This window comes from Tympanuchus pallidicinctus, unplaced genomic scaffold, assembly GCF_026119805.1.
Source record: "Tympanuchus pallidicinctus isolate F22 unplaced genomic scaffold, pur_lepc_1.0 scaffold6, whole genome shotgun sequence".
NCBI lineage: Eukaryota > Metazoa > Chordata > Aves > Galliformes > Phasianidae > Tympanuchus > Tympanuchus pallidicinctus.
The window spans coordinates 30,518,402-30,535,837 of NW_026294780.1; positions in this window are offsets into that span (position 1 = coordinate 30,518,402).

Sequence of the window (17,436 nt, forward strand, 5' to 3'; positions counted from 1 at the left end):
CAAGGATCTCTTGGAAAGAGTCCAGCGGAGGGCCACGAAGATGGTGAAGGGCCTGGAGCATCTCTCCTATGAGGAAAGGCTGAGTGAACTGGGTCTGTTCAGCCTTGAGAAAAGGAGACTGAGAGGGGACCTGATCCAGGTCTATAAATATCTAAGGTGTGGGGGGCAGAATGGTGAGGCCAGACTGTTTTCAGTGGTGAGTGGAGACAGGACAAGGGGAAACGGCCGGAAACTGCAGCATAGGAAGTTCCGCACAAATATGCGCAAGAACTTCTTTACAGTGAGGTGACGGAGCACTGGAACAGGCTGCCCAGGGAGGTGGTGGAGTCTCCTTCTCTGGAGATGTTCAAGACCTGCCAGGATGCCTACCTGTGTGACCTGCTGTAGGGAACCTGCTTTGGCAGGGGGGTTGGACTCGATGATCTCTGGAGGTCCCTTCCAACCCCTACAATTCTGTGGTTCTGTGATTCCTTTTTTGCATTGCCTAGTAATAGCTGAATTATTTCCGGCTCCCTTAATAAGAAACGTAGAGCAGTTTGCTGAATAAAATCATAAGGAAGATGTGTTCCTAAATTAACAGTGATGGCTCTATCCTCCTCTGACGTTACTGCAGAGTGATGCCAAGTGAACATGTCTAGATGACAGTACAGTTAGTACTGCTGATTTAGATCTGGCTAAGCTAAATTGATTTGCAGTCCATTCCCTCTATCCTTTCCACACTAGGAATGTAAAGCAGCTAAACTACTGCAAAATTTCCCAGTGTACAAAACCCATAGTTATGACTGTACAGGATTTTCTTTTTAATTGATTACTGCTTACCAGGAAAAGGTACTGAAATCAAATTTTTTAGCTCAAGGGAATTAACTATAATTATGTTGTCTCTGATGTCAGCATATAAAATAATATAACATTTTCCATGCAAAATTCGGTGCCATATGAAGAAGACCCATGTTTGACCTTCCTGTCTGGACATGATAATCTGAATTTCATATCTGTTTGACTGGAAGTATAACAATAGTTCCAAACCTAACATATCCACCTTGTCTACACACAGCTATTGTGATGTCCTGAAATGAATGTAATTAATTTAATTTGTTGAAAGATCAAGTAACTGTAATGACAATTTGCAGTATGAACTTGCTCTAAGAGACAGTGCATAGCACTGATTTCCTATTCATAATTAAGAATTCCAAAATCACTATCTTCCAGTATAAAAAAAAAAAAAAAAACACACAAAAATTATGAGAAATATGATTTAAACAGGATGAAAAGATTTGAGAGAACTTTCAATAGCAATTGCACATTTGTGAAGTGGTCCTAATATCCTTTTCTATGTGGATTATCTCTAGACACTTAGCAGTGCTGCCTTTGTTTTACAGCACAGAATTCCTGTTCTCATCTTTCTCATTTGATAAACTTTGCTAGCATGAAAACAGGAAGAATGATCTGCCATGTAGCCACTAGATGTAAGAGCAATATTGTTTACAAGTTTTCATTCTTCTTTGTATGGGTTTTCTCTGGATTTTATGTAATTTTAGTTACCAAAATCCTCAATCTTTTAGTCACACATTTGAGATATTTAGAATATACTGATCACAGAAAGTCAGGGCAAGAAGGAACTTCCTCTCTCCCTCCTTCCACAGAGGTCGATAAGGAAGGATGCCCTTGCAGCACAAACAAATGTGCTAGCTTCTGTCTCAGCTTACTTTTCAGCTCCCCACACAGTAAGGAAGGCAAATAAGATGGAGAGGCAAGGGGCATTTTCGTAGGAACAATTTTTCTTGGCTTTGGATCTTCTGCAACATTGCCTATAGGAGCAGGTGACCCTTCTTCCAGTCTTCTTTTTGAGCTGAAGTTATAAAGCACTTTGCTGTTTTGAAAACTCCAAGAATAGGAAAAAATAGGTCATGTTCAGTATAGAGGAAGAATAAAGCTAGAGCTTGCATGAAAGAAATCATTCCATCTCTGTAAGGCGGATTATAATGGTATATACAGAAACTAGCATTTCAGAGAATTGCTTCATCTCTCTATCTTATTGCACCGTATCCATACCATTAAAACCTGTTTCTTGTGAAATCCTTGCAGCTTAAGTTGTCATGCTAATAAAAGAGTTTTCAGAGGAAATTATTACCAGGTTATAAAAAAGATGAAGACAGCCCGTTTTGATTATGCAGTGAGTATAGCTCAGAGAGGAGGGAAGACAGTGGGTTAAAATCAGCGCTGTACATCTTTTACACACACCATCTCCCTTCATTCACACACACACACAAAGAACTGATTCTAGAGAAGCTAAATTAACACTCAGGATAAATGAAAACAGATCCTTATAGCCCTAAGCACACAACAGTCATAATAGATGCACTGTGTCTTGTGTAGCAGGCTCAGCATCCTGGCAATATCATGTTATTCCCTTTATATACTGCCCCATTTTATTGCTGAGATTTCTGGCTGCTGGTGATACAGGAATGTTAATGGAAACACTGAGTTCTGTCCTGGCCCTACGGTGTGAATTCCCTCAATTTTATATTTAAACACTTTTTTCGCCTTACTGACTTCATAACTTCAGTCTCTTTAGTCAATTTATTCAAATTTCTGAAAGCTTTCAAATATGCCAATGATAAAGTAAGATTCAAACAAACAGTTTGAAAGGATACTACATTTTTCAAGTGACATAAATGAAATCAGTACTGGCATACACAGATATACTGTTTCAAGGTTGGAAACAATGATATCACAGAATCATAGATTCATAGAATTATAGAATGGTTTGGGTTGGAAGGGACCTTTGAGATCGTTTGTTTCCAACCCTCCCTGCTATAGGCAGGGGCATCTCCCTGTAGACCAGATTGCTCAAATCCCCATCCAGCCTGGCACTGAATGCTTCCAGGGTGGGGAAATTCACAGCTTCTCTGGGCAACCCAGTCCAGTGTCTCATCGCCCTCACAGTAAAGAATCTTTTCCTGATATCTAGTCAAAATTTATCCTCTTCAGTTCAGCCCCATTTCTCCTCATCCTGTCACTACATGCCCTTATAAAAAGTGCCTCCCCAACTTTTCTGTAGGCTCCCTTCAGGTACTGGAGATAAATGGGATGAATTATACTTTATTTATGGAATAAATAGGAATAGTTTGTGTAAATGCTCTGCTGAGGAGAAAAGCATCCTAGAGCAAATTTACAGACTCAAGCTGAGATGAAGCATATCCACATAGATTTGTGTAAAGGTGTTGTCAAGCAGGAGTGAGTATTTTTATCCCATAGAATCTCTCATAAAAATAGGTAACTCCCAAAAGCAGTGGACCCTTGTATTTTGAAAGCAGGGACAGGCTTTGGAGTATGGGATTATAAAAATAATAATTTGTTTCCACATCCTACCTAGATATTTAACCTACCAGAGAAACATGCTATGGGATAGGAAGGTTCTGCCATTGCAGGAGATTCTGTGGAGCTGACAGAAAATACTGGTCTCAGTATCAGTTTAAGTGACTGTGATAGCTTCATAAATAGCCACTTCTTTTTAAACAACAAGTGAAGGATCATTCAAGTTTCCTTTCTACTGTAGAAATCATGTTGCATTCTACTAAAGGCTCTCACATAAATAAGCTTGTTTAGCTTGGAGAAGGCTCCAGGGAGACCTCATCAGAAGGGAGCATAGAAACGGGAGGGGGAATGACTGTTTACAAGGGTGGATAATGATTGGATAAGGGGAGGGGTTTTAAACTGAAACGGGAGATTTAGGTTAGGTAGTAGGAGGAAATTTTTCACCCAGAGGGTGGTGATGTACTGGAACAGGTTGCCCAAGGAGGTTGTGGATGCCCCATCCCTGGAAGCTCTGGGCAGCCTGGTCTAGTGGTTGGTCTGGGCAGCCTGGTCCAGCACATAGCAGGGGGGTTGAAACTAGATGATCATTGTGTCTCTTTTTCAATCCAAGCCATCCTATGTTTCTATGATTCTATGAAATTATTAAAAGTCTGCATTAAAAATGCTGTCTACATTGTGTTAGAGAAGAGAGTTATTAGATTTCATGGTATATTTATTCTCTTGAAGATACTTCACCCAGGAGAAAAAACAGGCTGTTAATTTTCATGTTAGAAGTTCCTTTCGTACATGCTGTGTTTCCTGGTATACAAGCTAAAACATTTAACTAGCAGCCAACTATCCAACTACATTTTTTTGAAGCATTTAATTTAAAAGTTCCATCCAACTGTGGCTCAAGTGTTTTGTTATTTGTAACATCTATAGACATATATATACATATAACTAATTTTGCAAAATTAGGCGGTATAGGGATTTAAATAATAGTTCAGTCAAGTTCTTTACTATGAGAGTGGTGAGGTGCTGGAACAGGCTGCCCAGAGAAGTTTTGATGCCCTGTCCCTAGAGGTGTTCAAGGCCAGATTGGATGGGGCCCTGGGCAGCTTGGTCTAGTATTAAATAGGGAGGTTGGTGGCCCTGCTTGTCGCAGGGGGGTTGGAGATTCATGATCCTTGAGGTCCCTTCCAACCCTCGCCATTCTGTGATTCCGTGATTCTTTAATAAATGCTAACAGCACAAGACAAAAATTAACCAGTAAAGAAATAGGTGAATGAAATATTAAGGGTCTGATTGAAGATAATTGAATCCCATCCTTTTGTCTTTAATAGTCGAAGTCGATTGAAGAAATACGTATGACTTTGGAGAAATGCAGCATTGCTCTTTTTTAATAGGATAAACTGATGAACTTACAGTGAGATACCTCCAAAAGTATGAAGGGGAATGGGGGACATGGCATGAAAGTATGCCATCCAGCCACTAGTGGCTCAGAAAATATCCTTAAATGGATATGTTCATGCTTTTCTCATGCTGCTTACAATAATTAAAGAGAGCAACTGCATGTGCAGTTGAATTTAGGATGCTTGAAAATCCCACTCCTCAAAGCAGTGTTAAAGACTTGAGGTTTTCCCAGCATGTTGTTGTTGATAGTGGATGGCTTTGCCCTATCAAACTAAAGGAAATACAGGAGAATCACTAGGAATCCATATGTGAATCATTCCCACTGTAAAAGTCGGAAGACCAAATCCATTGCTAGAGATGAAGCTTTAAACTAAAGAGAATGTGAAGCCTTAAATTTAAAAAAGTTAATATCTCTGAACACCAGCAGTTTGCAGTCTAGCACACATATCATTTAGCAAATTTTAGTACTACTATTTCACAGCTATTAATGTTAACATAAATAAATGATCTGTGTTATGTAGAAACAATATTTCTGCTCATTCACATCTTTTTACAGGGGAAAACTTAAAACATACTTAAAATAAGCTAACTTTCACACCAAGAATTTCAATTCACAAACTCATGTAATTACTGAAGCTGAAAACCTAATTTGAGATGACAACCCAGAGAGCTTCAAATCATATTTAAAAAGTGATTAAAATTTAGAGGATACAGAAGACTATCAGTTTGTATTTCAGATCAACTTGTTTCTAAAACAATAACCAATAATGATGTGGCAGTAACTGATATTGTCCTACAGTTATTGAATGGCTATTAAACAGAAAATGCAGCCAATGTAAAAATGCACAGAGATGTTTCCTGTACTACTTTAAATCCATCATCAACAAAAAGAAGACAATTGCATAGCATTAAAAGATTTATAACAGATTTTTTTATGAAGTTCACCATCAAATAGTGCAATGCTAGCCTCCAAAAATGCAACTTTTTTTGTGAAACTGTAACATTATCCATCCCAGCCTAGACAGACACTCAACTTTTACATCCCTTCTTTCCATCACTTTCCACTTCTCCTGTTTTCTTTTAACCCACCTTAATCCCTACTGATCAGATTCTCTGAGTGAGTGCACCTGCAGTTTCTGCAAAGTAACTGTCTGGAAATTTGTGTGACCATGCAGACTCCGTGATATGTAAAAGTCAATTATTGTCTTTCATCTCTATCCTTTTTTTGTAGGAAAACTCTCTTGCTCAGATTGTCTGAGAGCAAAGCATTACATATCACATTAATATAATAACAAGATGAATATTCATTTAATGGCCATTAAGATTCCTTGAACAGCTGAATTCTACTCTTGAGCCTTTAATGAGACTGAAACAAGCTGAGAAAGAGCATGGTTTATGTGACCACAGATCTTGAAGAGCCAAGATGGAAATGTACAGAGTTTCATTTCAGAGTTTCTGAACTCACAAAAGAAAGCACACAATAAAATTCTCATTGAAGAACTTGAATAAATTTCTATGTGATGCTGAAGATTATTTTCTTTCTTATTTCTGGATTTACAAAAGGAAAATCGTAAATATCAAAAGTCAAACAGAAGAAAGAGTTAATCATATTTTCAGGTACTTCTCATATACAGTTCTTGAATGCTGCTCAAACTGAATGGACAATCAGATCATACTGTTACAAAAGACCACCAGACAGCATGCTGGGCATACTGCACACTCTTTCTGAACCACCTGCACCATTAGCGAGTGTGAGAATCCTTCTTTGTTTTTTTTTTTGGCTCAAAGCTTGCTTCCTGAGGTTTTTCTTGTGATAAGACTCTGAGTGACTTGTCAAGGAGGCAACTGATGGGTGCTAACTGTGTGACAATCGATATCGCTTTGGGAACATTTGCAAGCCCCTTCCCCCAGAGCTGCTTGCTCTGTAGAAGAGCGGAAGAGAGTGCTCAGCAGTGTTCACTGGCGGAAGATCTGGCCTGTGGCCAAACCGCTCCAGCTAAGTATGGAAGGCTGGGGGATGATACCATTGTATCTTGCGAAGGCAAGATGCAAGTTGGTGCCTCCCAGCTTCCTCTTATCTGCTGGCAAGGCCAGAAAGATAAGAACAAAGGAGGTTCCTGCTGAGATCCCAGAGCCAGAAGCTGCCACCGCAAGGAGAACTGACTCAACCACCTTGGGTTTGAGCTGTCACTCAAAGGAGAGCTGATTCGACCACTTTGGATTTGAGCTGTCACTCCAAAAACAGCTGACTCAACCACTTTGAAGCATTGAAAAAGTGGCCATCATCACCATGGTCGTCGTCGTCGTTGTCAACAGAACAATGCCTGACAACCCACCACTACTGAGGATCAAAGACGGAACTATGAACCACGCTGGATCCATGGTGGTGACTATGTCCCTCTTGCTTCCTATAAAGACTCCTTGCCTCTTCTTTCCTATCTTTTCTATCGCCCTCCTTCCCTTCCCCATTACCCTAATTCATAATATTGTCCGTCCTCCCCTTCCCCATTTCCCCTGATTAAGATCTGTAATAAACTGGTCGGACCAACATTTGAACCGTTGCTTCTTAATCTCACGCTGGGTATATAGATAATAAAAGAACCTCCTCTCCCTCCTATAAATTGGAGCGAGACAGCGAGAAAGCAAACATTGAGGTTTTCTAAGTCTACTGACAAGTTAAGACTGTGTTACAAACTGAAAGTATATGGCACTGTATTTGTTATTACATTAGAAAAAAAAAAATTCCGATCCAGCCCAGATGAGTTCCATCAGCTAGACCTAACTATGTCAATCTGGAAATGCATCTTAGAAAGGAGAAAAGATTTGAAAGGCGTTCGGTGATGCAGTGAAAGATGCATTTTACTGCTGTATTATTTCACCTTTTTATTATACCAAAGCTGTATTCTTATGAGGGATAAAAGCAAAATACAGAAATTTGGATTAACAAGACAAAAATCAGATGTGGGAATGTCCTTTTCCACTAAAAAGTGATACAATTCTTAGAATATGCTTAGCACGCATAAAATTTGAATGTCTTCTATATTTATGTCCTTGTGCAGAGAGGAAGAAAAAACCTGAGGTGCCAGAAGGAAAGAGGTGTGAGTAAACCATGCAGATTTCTAGCCACAGACCTGGGGGGAAAGCTTAACTAAACTCCAAGTGTAACTCCCTCTGAGATTCAAATACTGTATTAGACTCCCAGTGCTTGAAGACAAAAAACTGGAGCTGAAACATGAGGTCTGTGCCTTTCACCTCCTGAATGAGTGCTTATGAGTCTAATGCTATTATGACAAAGACACTCATTGTCGCAACACAAATAGTTTTCTATACAGTCTGCCTGAGAAAAATAGATGCCTAAAATAGGTGAGCAGTATTTTCCCTCTGTACCTGTCAGAACCATCTTTCTCATTCTATTGATTAGGTAGGTTACTGGCTTTAGGAAGCTTTTAGGTCAAACAGTGCTGCAATTTGCTTCACATTAAGTTCCCAGATAAGTAGATTGGGTCCCACGTGTACTTTCAAGCCTTCTTCAATAGTGATAAGACCAAACTTTTCCCTCTGTACAGGCTCTTCTCATATTACTGGAAATTTTAAGGCAGCATAACTGAAGTAGAGGACAGAGGTAAAAAGAATCAACATATGTAAATATGAAATATTAAAACAGTTTTCAGCCTGTACAAATCAGGTTCTTTGATGTTTATTATTGTTTTATACCTGCTCTCATGTATCACATGTTCTGATTTATCCAAATACTATTTCACACAGCATGGTAAGATGGATGCAGAATTTCCCCATGAGTTCTGAATGACTAATATACACAACACTTGCTCTCCTCTGTATCTCGTATCTGACAAGTCATAGATCTAGTGCATCTACAAGGGGAGGGAGAGCTTATTTTTGTCTTACAAAGAACTGTGACTAACAGTTGTTTACATAGTGCTTTGAAGCTCAGACATACTAACTTCATGTGACACTACTTTTTCCATGAAGACTATTTCAGCAATTTCAGCTAAACTGTAACACCATCCTCAGTTCATATTTGATCACCAAAGAGAATACAGAGTTCCCTATAACATATAAATATAACAACAGACTTTAATATAGAACAGAGTTTCTTCTTTGATTTTAAAGAAATAGCATGCAACTATTTCTTAATAACTAAGAAATGTTACATGTTCTCAGAATAAAAGCTTTTCTTATTGCTTTTATTTCCAGCTACTTCTTAATCTCTTACACTGTTACTGTTAATGTTTAACAGAGAAATGGCTTTGGTTTTAATTCTTGACAATTAAGGTTCCAGCTAAAATGACATTTAGAATCATGGTATCGTAGAATCGTTTACTGCAGTATCTTTAAAGAGATGAATAGCATAGAGTTCTGCATTTCAGATATAAAACCCTTAGCAATGTGTAACTGCTGGCATGAACCACAGCCATATTCTGTATTCCAGGGAAGAAAAAAAATGATGATTTACGTTCACATAAATATTATGCAATCTCCATCTGATGTTTACAAGGTGTGGATAAGCAACTATATGAATTAATTTTTCGGATTATCTCAATGACCGTAAGCCCACAAAAAAAGGTGTTTTAACTCCCCTATTAATTCCCTTCCAGAAAATGTGAATGTAATTAAATTTTTCATTATTATTCACTAGAAATCAAATTCCCTTTGAAGAATCCCTTATGTGTAAATTCCGTACTCAGTGCTTTAGTATGTTCACAGAGGAAAGGCAGGAAAATCAATTTTCTGATCTACAGGAGGTCTGTAAAGCCAGACAGTAGTTGAAATATATTTCAAATATTCCTTTCAATGTACAGTAGAAGGAAAAATCTCTGGAAGGGGTTTCAGTTCTAGCACAAATTTATCATTGCATCTATCAAACTCTTAGATGCTGAAGCTTGGTACCCTCTCTTAATCTTATCCATAAGCTAGAGAAGATATAGTAAGAAGGGAGATGCAGCAGAGGATTAGAAAGAATTGGTACGCAGGTAGAAAATGTATGAGATCATTGTTAGTGTCCTGTGGAACTTGGGGTGTCTGTGAAATACTGTAGCATTAAGCCCACAGTCTCATCTTTCATTCTAATAGTACCAAGAAGATAACCTCCAAAATGCAGTGAAGGAAGCACCAAAATTTTCCAAGCATTTTTTACTGTGCATTTGAGGATTTATAGATAGTTCTGATTGTTTATTATTTGTTTATTTCTTTATTACATTTAAAGCATTCACATAGAGTCACATCTGTCTAGTAATACTTGCACTCATTCAGCAGCCTTTCTCTTTCTCAGGTAAAGTGTCTCCTTCCTTTATCCAGAAGATGCTTGGAGGATTTACAAATAGCAAATTCCCTTATTTTTGACTAAAATCCAGCTAAAATAATAGTGAGTTCACTGTTTACAAGTTAAGGATGACCAGACAAGCACCCATTACAGAAGTGGATTTTCTATGGCTTCACAGTTCTGCAATATAGTATAAACTGCAGCCAGCAGTTTTTTGGAAATGCTAACTTTATGTGTTCCCACAGCATATAGTATCAAAATAAATTTGCAATATTAGAAATTATTAGAAATTGGAAATGCTACCCTTCTTATCATGTGAGAAAAAAACATTTCTAGAAACAACTAATACTTGCTTGACAATCCTTCAAATGTGTTCACAATTAGTTGCTAGAAATTGAGAACACTGATGAAGATTTCTTGGGTGTAACACATCTGGACAAAGTGCATTCAATGCTTTTTGGTCCATAGTGGCATTTCCATTTGTTTAAATATGAGTATTTATGCTAATTTACCAGTTTTTTCTTACATGGCTCAAAAAGCTGGATGCCTATCTAATTACTGTAAACACCTATGAGTTTCTTGTACAGATGGCCTTCAGTTGTTTTCCTCATGCCATGGTTTTACGTTTTTTTGTTTTTTCGGGTTTCAGTATTCCACATCAAAACATCATGTAGTGTAAAGTGTTAATGCCCCAATTCCAGGTACCTATCCCTGTACATTACAGAAGTCATGGGATCTAGCCCTTCCGGGTGGGGAGCAGTCTCTTATTGCCTGACAGTGGGTGCTGGTGGATGCTTTCCTAGCCATTCCAAGCTTTTCAGGTTTGACTCAGTCCTGGGAATTCTCTCTCTCTCCAGAATACTATTATATAGGGCACGGTAAGCACAAGCCAAACCCCAAATGAGTTGTACCTCCTTAGATTTATGTAAGCCACATAGTCCCTGACTCAAATACTGGCTTAGTTTCTTGGGATCCCACAGGTGTTCAAGAGTAAAATCCCATGACGTTGCGGGTTCCCGCGCTTCTAAGATCTTTTCTAAACCTCTCCATATTCCCTGCCAGTCATCATTCTCTGGTTTTGGAGGAGACTCCTTCCCCTTATAATTCATAATTATGAATACAATCAGGGAAATTAATAACACACACACCAACGTATTAATCGAGATTCGAAAAATGTGTGACAAACCAAGAAGAAAGCCTGGAAACTGGTCCGAACATCGTGTTGTTTGTAAGATTAGCTATTCCATTTGGGATGTAGTTGTTTGTAAAATTAGCCATTCCGTCTGGGATGTAAATGTCAAAATTCAAATCATATCACATTGCATATAGGTACCATGCAGGTGTCTCCATCAGTGCCCTTAGGTGGTTGTATATGTACACAATTCCACAAGTAATAATGACATTGATTATTGGCCAGTAGGTTGCGAGTAACACCACTGCTTTCAATACTTTACACAGAGTGGGTTCATCGCTGTTGCCTGCTAAAAAGGGGTTAATGAATTGAAGCTAACAAGAGGAGGGGGAAAAAAAGAAAAAGACACTACCCAGACTAAGCAGTGCTCAAATATTCCAAAATACTGGCAGTACGCCTGGTCTTTCAAGGTCAGGTTTTCCAGCACAGAAACTTGAACTACTGATAATTCTCCTTAATGAAGCTGTCTAAGAGCAGAGAGAGAGGTTCATTCTAAAAGCTAAAAAGCATCTATGCCTGCATTCTCCACCAAAATCTGTCACAGAGTTGACTAGATCAATTTATGCCCATGACAGGGGGGCAGTAGGCCCCTGCCCTTCCTCCCTCCCCCCCCCCCCCCCTACAGCCCCTCAAAATGGGAAGGAAGGGAGAAAAAGAACAGCGGCAACAATCTATGGAGGAAAACTTATTTGGGGTTTGGCTTGTGCTTATCATGCCCTATATATAATACCATTCTGGAGACAGAGAGTTTCTGAGCTAAGGTTCAAGCCAAAGGGGAAAATCTCCAAGTCAAATCTGATCAATGACAGGAGACACCAGTAACAATACCAGTTGCTCCTGTGGAAGGCAAGAAATGGAAACAAGTGTCTTCACATCTAGAACGAAAAAGAGAAAAAGAGGAGGAGGAGATGGAGGAAGATCCAGGCAGGGGGATCTTCCTCCCCCCCTCCTCAGAACCACCATCATCGTGAAAGGCAAAAGGAAAAACTAAGACACATGCAGAAGAGAGTGATGAGGAGAAAGTCTCTATTACTACTTGTTGGCCTCTGAAGCTGACTGAAATCCAAGGCTCAAGAAAGGAGTTTACACGGCACCCGAATGAAACTCTTGTTTCCTGGTTGGTTCGCTGTTGGGACAGTGGGGCCCATAGCTTGTCTCTAGATGGTAATGAAGCTCGCCAACTAGGTGCCATTGCCAGAGATCCAGCTATTGATAGAGGAATTAGTCGATGTTTGGATGAGGCTGCCACCCTCTGGGAACGAGTATTAATAGCTGTAAAGGAAAAGTATCCCTTCAAAAATGGCTTGAAGCTTGCGATGAAATATGACATGCAGTTGAAAAGGATATCCAGTATTTGAGGGAAATAGGCGTGGTGGAAATGTTGTATGACCCTGACTTTGTTCCTAACCACCTACACCAAGACCGCAACCCTGAGAAAGTGAGGACAATGCCTGAGATATGGCAGAAAATCGTGACAACAGCACCGGACAAATATGCTGCTACACTAACGTCAGCGTGTAACAGATACAAGGAACAACAGAGAACACCCTTAGTTTTTGAATTGATTCTTACACTCCAAAACTATGAACAACTGCTACCACCAACTCACGCTTTCATTGCTGCCATCTCACAAATAATGGACCAACTGAATGAAATGCAAGAGCAAGTGTCTCTACTGATTAATTGTGACAAACCTGTAGCAGTATCAGAGACGCTTGATGAAGATCAGGATAATCAAATGAGTGTAATGAAGGAGATGATCAAACTAATGCGAGCCCAACTAATTAAAGATGATGAACCTTCCTTCTCACGTGCACCATCAAAAATCTCAGCTGTTAAAGGCAAATGCTTCCTGGCTCTAGTAAGGAATAATACACCACAAATTGCCTTGTGGCATTACCTATGTGACCATGGAGAAGAGATGAGGAAGTGGCACCGTGAACCTACTCCTCTACTAGAGCACGGGTGAGAGAATTACAAAGCATATCAACCACCAGTGCAGTTGCTCCAGTTACCACAGGTAATGAATAGAGGAGCCCTGCACTCAGTCAGGGTGGGGAAAGGGATAATAGAGTATATTGGACTGTGTGGATTCAATGGCCTGGCACATCAGAACCACTGAAATATAAGACCCTGGTGGACACTGGTGCACGGTGCACACTGTTGCCCTCGAATCATGAAGGGACAGAATCAATCCATATTTCTGGAGTGACTGGGGGATCTCAAGAATTGACTGTGTTGGAGGCTGAGATAAGCCTCACTGGTAAAGACTGGCAAAACCATCCTATCGTGATGGGCCCAGTGGCTCCATGTATACTAGGTATTGATTATCTCAGAAGGGGGCATTTCAAGGATCCTAAGGGGTATCAATGGGCCTTTGGAATAGCTGCTGTGGACACAGACAACATTAAGCAGCTGTCTGTTTTGCCTGGCCTGTCAGAAGATCCGTCTGCTGTGGGGTTGCTATGAGTAAAAGAGCAACAGGTACCGATTGCTACAAAAACGGTGCACAGACGGCAGTACCGCACCAACAGGGATTTCTTGCTCACCATTCATAAGTTGATTCGTCAACTAGAGTCAGGGAGTGATCAGCAAAATTCACTCGTCTTTTAACAGCCTCATATGGCCAGTGCGTAAAGCCAGTGGAGAATGGAGGCTGACTGTGGACTACGGTGGCCTGAATGAAGTCACACTCCCACTGAGTGCTGCTGTGCTGGACATGTTAGAACTGCAATATGAACTGGAGTCAAAAGCAGCCAAATGGTATGCCACCACTGACATTGCTAATGCCTTCTTTTCCATTTCTTTGGCCAAAGAATGTAAGCCACAGTTTGCTTTCACATGGAGGGGTGTTCAATATACCTGGAACCGTTTGCCCCAGGGGTGGAAACACAGCCCGACCATTTGCCATGGGTTGATCCAAACTGTATTGGAACAGGGCAGTGCATTGATGATATCATTGTGTGGGGTGGTACAGCAGAAGAAGTCTTCACGAAAGGAGAGCGAATAATCCAAATTCTTCTGAGTGCTGGTTTTGCTATTAAGTGAAGCAAAGTGAAAGGACCTGCCCAGGAGATTCAGTTCCTAGGTATAAAGTGGCAAGATGGAAGTTATCACATCCCAATAGATGTGATTTACAAAATCACTGCTATGTCTCCACCCACTAGCAAGAGAGAGACACAATCTTTTCTGGTGCAGTGGGCTTTTGGAGAATGCATGTTCCAAACTACAGCCTCATTGTAAGTCCCCTGTATTATGTGACGCGAATGAGAAATGAGTTTACATGGAGCCCTGAGCAGCAGCAGGCTTTTGAACAGATTAAACAAGAGATAGCCCATGCCGTGGCCCTAGGGACGGGACAGTGTATAAAGAACATCCTCTACACTGCTGCTGGAGAGAAAGGTCCCACTTGGAGTTTGTGGCAAAGAGCCTTGGGAGAGACCCGAGGCCGACCCCTGGGATTCTGGAGTCAAGCATACAGAGGGTCGGAAGAGGGCTACACTCCAACTGAGAAGGAGATCTTAGCCGCGTATGAGGGGGTTCAGGCTGCTTCTGAAGTAATTGGTACTGAAACACAGCTCCTTCTGGAACCTCAGCTGCCAGTGCTGAACTGGATGTTTAAAGGAAAGCTTCCCTTCACCCATCATGCAACTGATGCCAGTTGGAGTAAGTGGATTGCGTTGATTACACAATGAGCACGGATGGGGAATTTCAGCCGTCCAGGAATCCTAGAGGTGATCATGGACTGGCCTGAAGGTAAAAAGTTTGGAACGCCACCAGGAGAAGAAGTATCACGTGTTAAAGAGGCCCCACCATACAATGAACTACCAGAAAATGAAAAGAAATATGCCCTGTTCACAGATGGATCGTGTTGTATTGTGGGAAAGCATCGCAGATGGAAAGCTTCTGTGTGGAGCCCCACACAACAAGTTGCAGAGGCCACTGAAGGGAAAAGAGAATCAAGCCAGTTTGCAGAGGTAAAGGCTGTCCAACTGGCCTTAGATGTTGCTGAACAGGAGAGGTGGCCAATGCTTTATCTTTACACTGACTCATGGATGGTGGCAGATGCTCTATGGGGGTGGTTACAGCAGTGGGAGCAAAATAACTGGCAAAGAAGGGGTAAACTTATTTGGGCTGCCTGAATAAAGAATATGGTTGTAAAGGTGCGCCATGTAGATGCTCATGTGCCCAAGAGTCGGGTTGCTGTAGAACAGCAAAGTAACCATCAGGTAGATCGAGCTGCCAAAATTGAGGTGGCTTAAATAGACCTGGACTGGCAGAACAAGGGTGAATTATTTCTAGCTCAGTGGGCCCATGAGACCTTGGGCCATCAAGGGAGAGATGCAACATACAAATGGGCTAGAGACCGAGGGGTGGACTTGACTATGGATGCTATTGCACAGGTTATTCATGACTGTGAAACGTGCCACAATTAAAGCCAAGAGGATGAAACCTCTCTGGGAGGAAGGGTGATGGCAAAAGTATAAATATGGGGAGGCATGGCAGGTTGATTATATCACCTTGCCACGATCTCGCAATGGTAAGCATTATGTGCTTACTATGGTGGAGGCAACCACTGGGTGGCTTGAAACATATGCAGTATCCCTTGCTACCACCCGAAACACCATACTGGGTCTCGAGAAACAAGTCCTGTGACAACGTGGCACCCCAGAACGAATTGAGTCAGATAATGGGACTCATTCCAAAAATTCTCTTGTAAATACTTGGGCCAAAGATCATGGCATTGAGTGTATTTACCATATTCCCTATCATGCACCAGCCTCTGGTAAAATTGAACGATACAATGGGTTGTGAAAAACTATGCTGAAAGCACTGGGTGGCGGGGCATTTAGGCACTGGGAGAAGCATTTGGCAGAAGCCACCTGGTCAGTCAATACCAGAATATCTATCAATCGTGATTGTACTACCCAATCCAGTTCCCTACATACCGTAGAGGGAGATAAAGTCCCTGTTGTATGTGTAAAGAGCATGTTGGGAAAAGCAATTCGGTTTCTTTCAGCTTCTGGAAAGGGCGAACCTTCCCGTGGTACTGTTTTTGCCCAGGGTCCAGGATCCACTTGGTGGGTAATGCAGAAAAATGGGGATGTTCAGTGTGTACCACAAGGAAAGTTGATGCTGGGGGAGTGTAGTCACTAATTCTATGTAAATGTATATAGCCACGCGTGTGCAATGCATTTTAATCATTTTTTGTTTGTTTGTATATATGTATATATATATTAAGAATGATGTAGTGATGTAGAATAAGGGATGGAATGTCATGGTTCTATGTTTTTTGTTTTTTCGGGTTTCAGTATAACATAACATCATGTAGTGTACTGGGCATTAAAGTGTTAATGCCCCAGTTCCAGATACCTATCCCTGTACATTACAGAAGTCATGGGATCTGGCCTTTCCAGGTGGGGGGCAGTCTCTTACTGCCTGACAGTGGGTGCTGGCAGGTGCTTTCCTAGCCATTCCAAGCTTTTCAGGTTTGGGTCGGTCCCGGGAACTCTCTCCCATCTTGTCTGATTTATTAGTCTCAATTTCAATTAAATAGTGTTATATTGTGTTATCTTGTATTCTGGTATCATAGTAAAATAAGTTTTCCTCCATGGATTGTTGCCACTGTTCTTTTCCTCCCTTCCTTCCTTCCTTCCCATTTTGTGGGACTAGGGTTGGGGGGGGAGAGAATCACAGAATCACAGAATCACCTGGGTTGGAAGGGACCTCAAGGATCATGTAGTTCCAACCCCCCTGCCTAGCAGGGCCACCAAACGTACACATTCAGATCAGGTTGCCCAGGACCCCGTCCAACCTGGCCTTGAACATGTCCAAGGACGGGGCATCCACAACCTCCCTGGGCAGCCTGTTCCAGGGCCTAACCACTCTCCTTGTAAAGAACTTCCCCCTAACATCCAACCTAAATCTTCCCTCCTTCAACTTGGATCCATTTCCCCTAGTCCTGCTGTTGTCAGCCCTTTTGAAGAGTTTACTCCCCTCCTGGGTGTAGGTTCCCTTCAGGTATTGATAGGCTGCAATGAGGTCACCCCGCAGCCTTCTCTTCTCCAGGCTGAACAAGCCCAACTCCCTCAGCCTGTCCTCATAGGGGAGGTGCTCCAGCCCCCTGATCATCTTAGTCGCCCTCCTCTGGACCCTTTCCAAAATCTCAATGTCTTTCTTGTACTGAGGGCTCCACACCTGGACACAGTACTCCAGATGGGGCCTCACAAGAGCCGAGTAGAGAGGGACAATC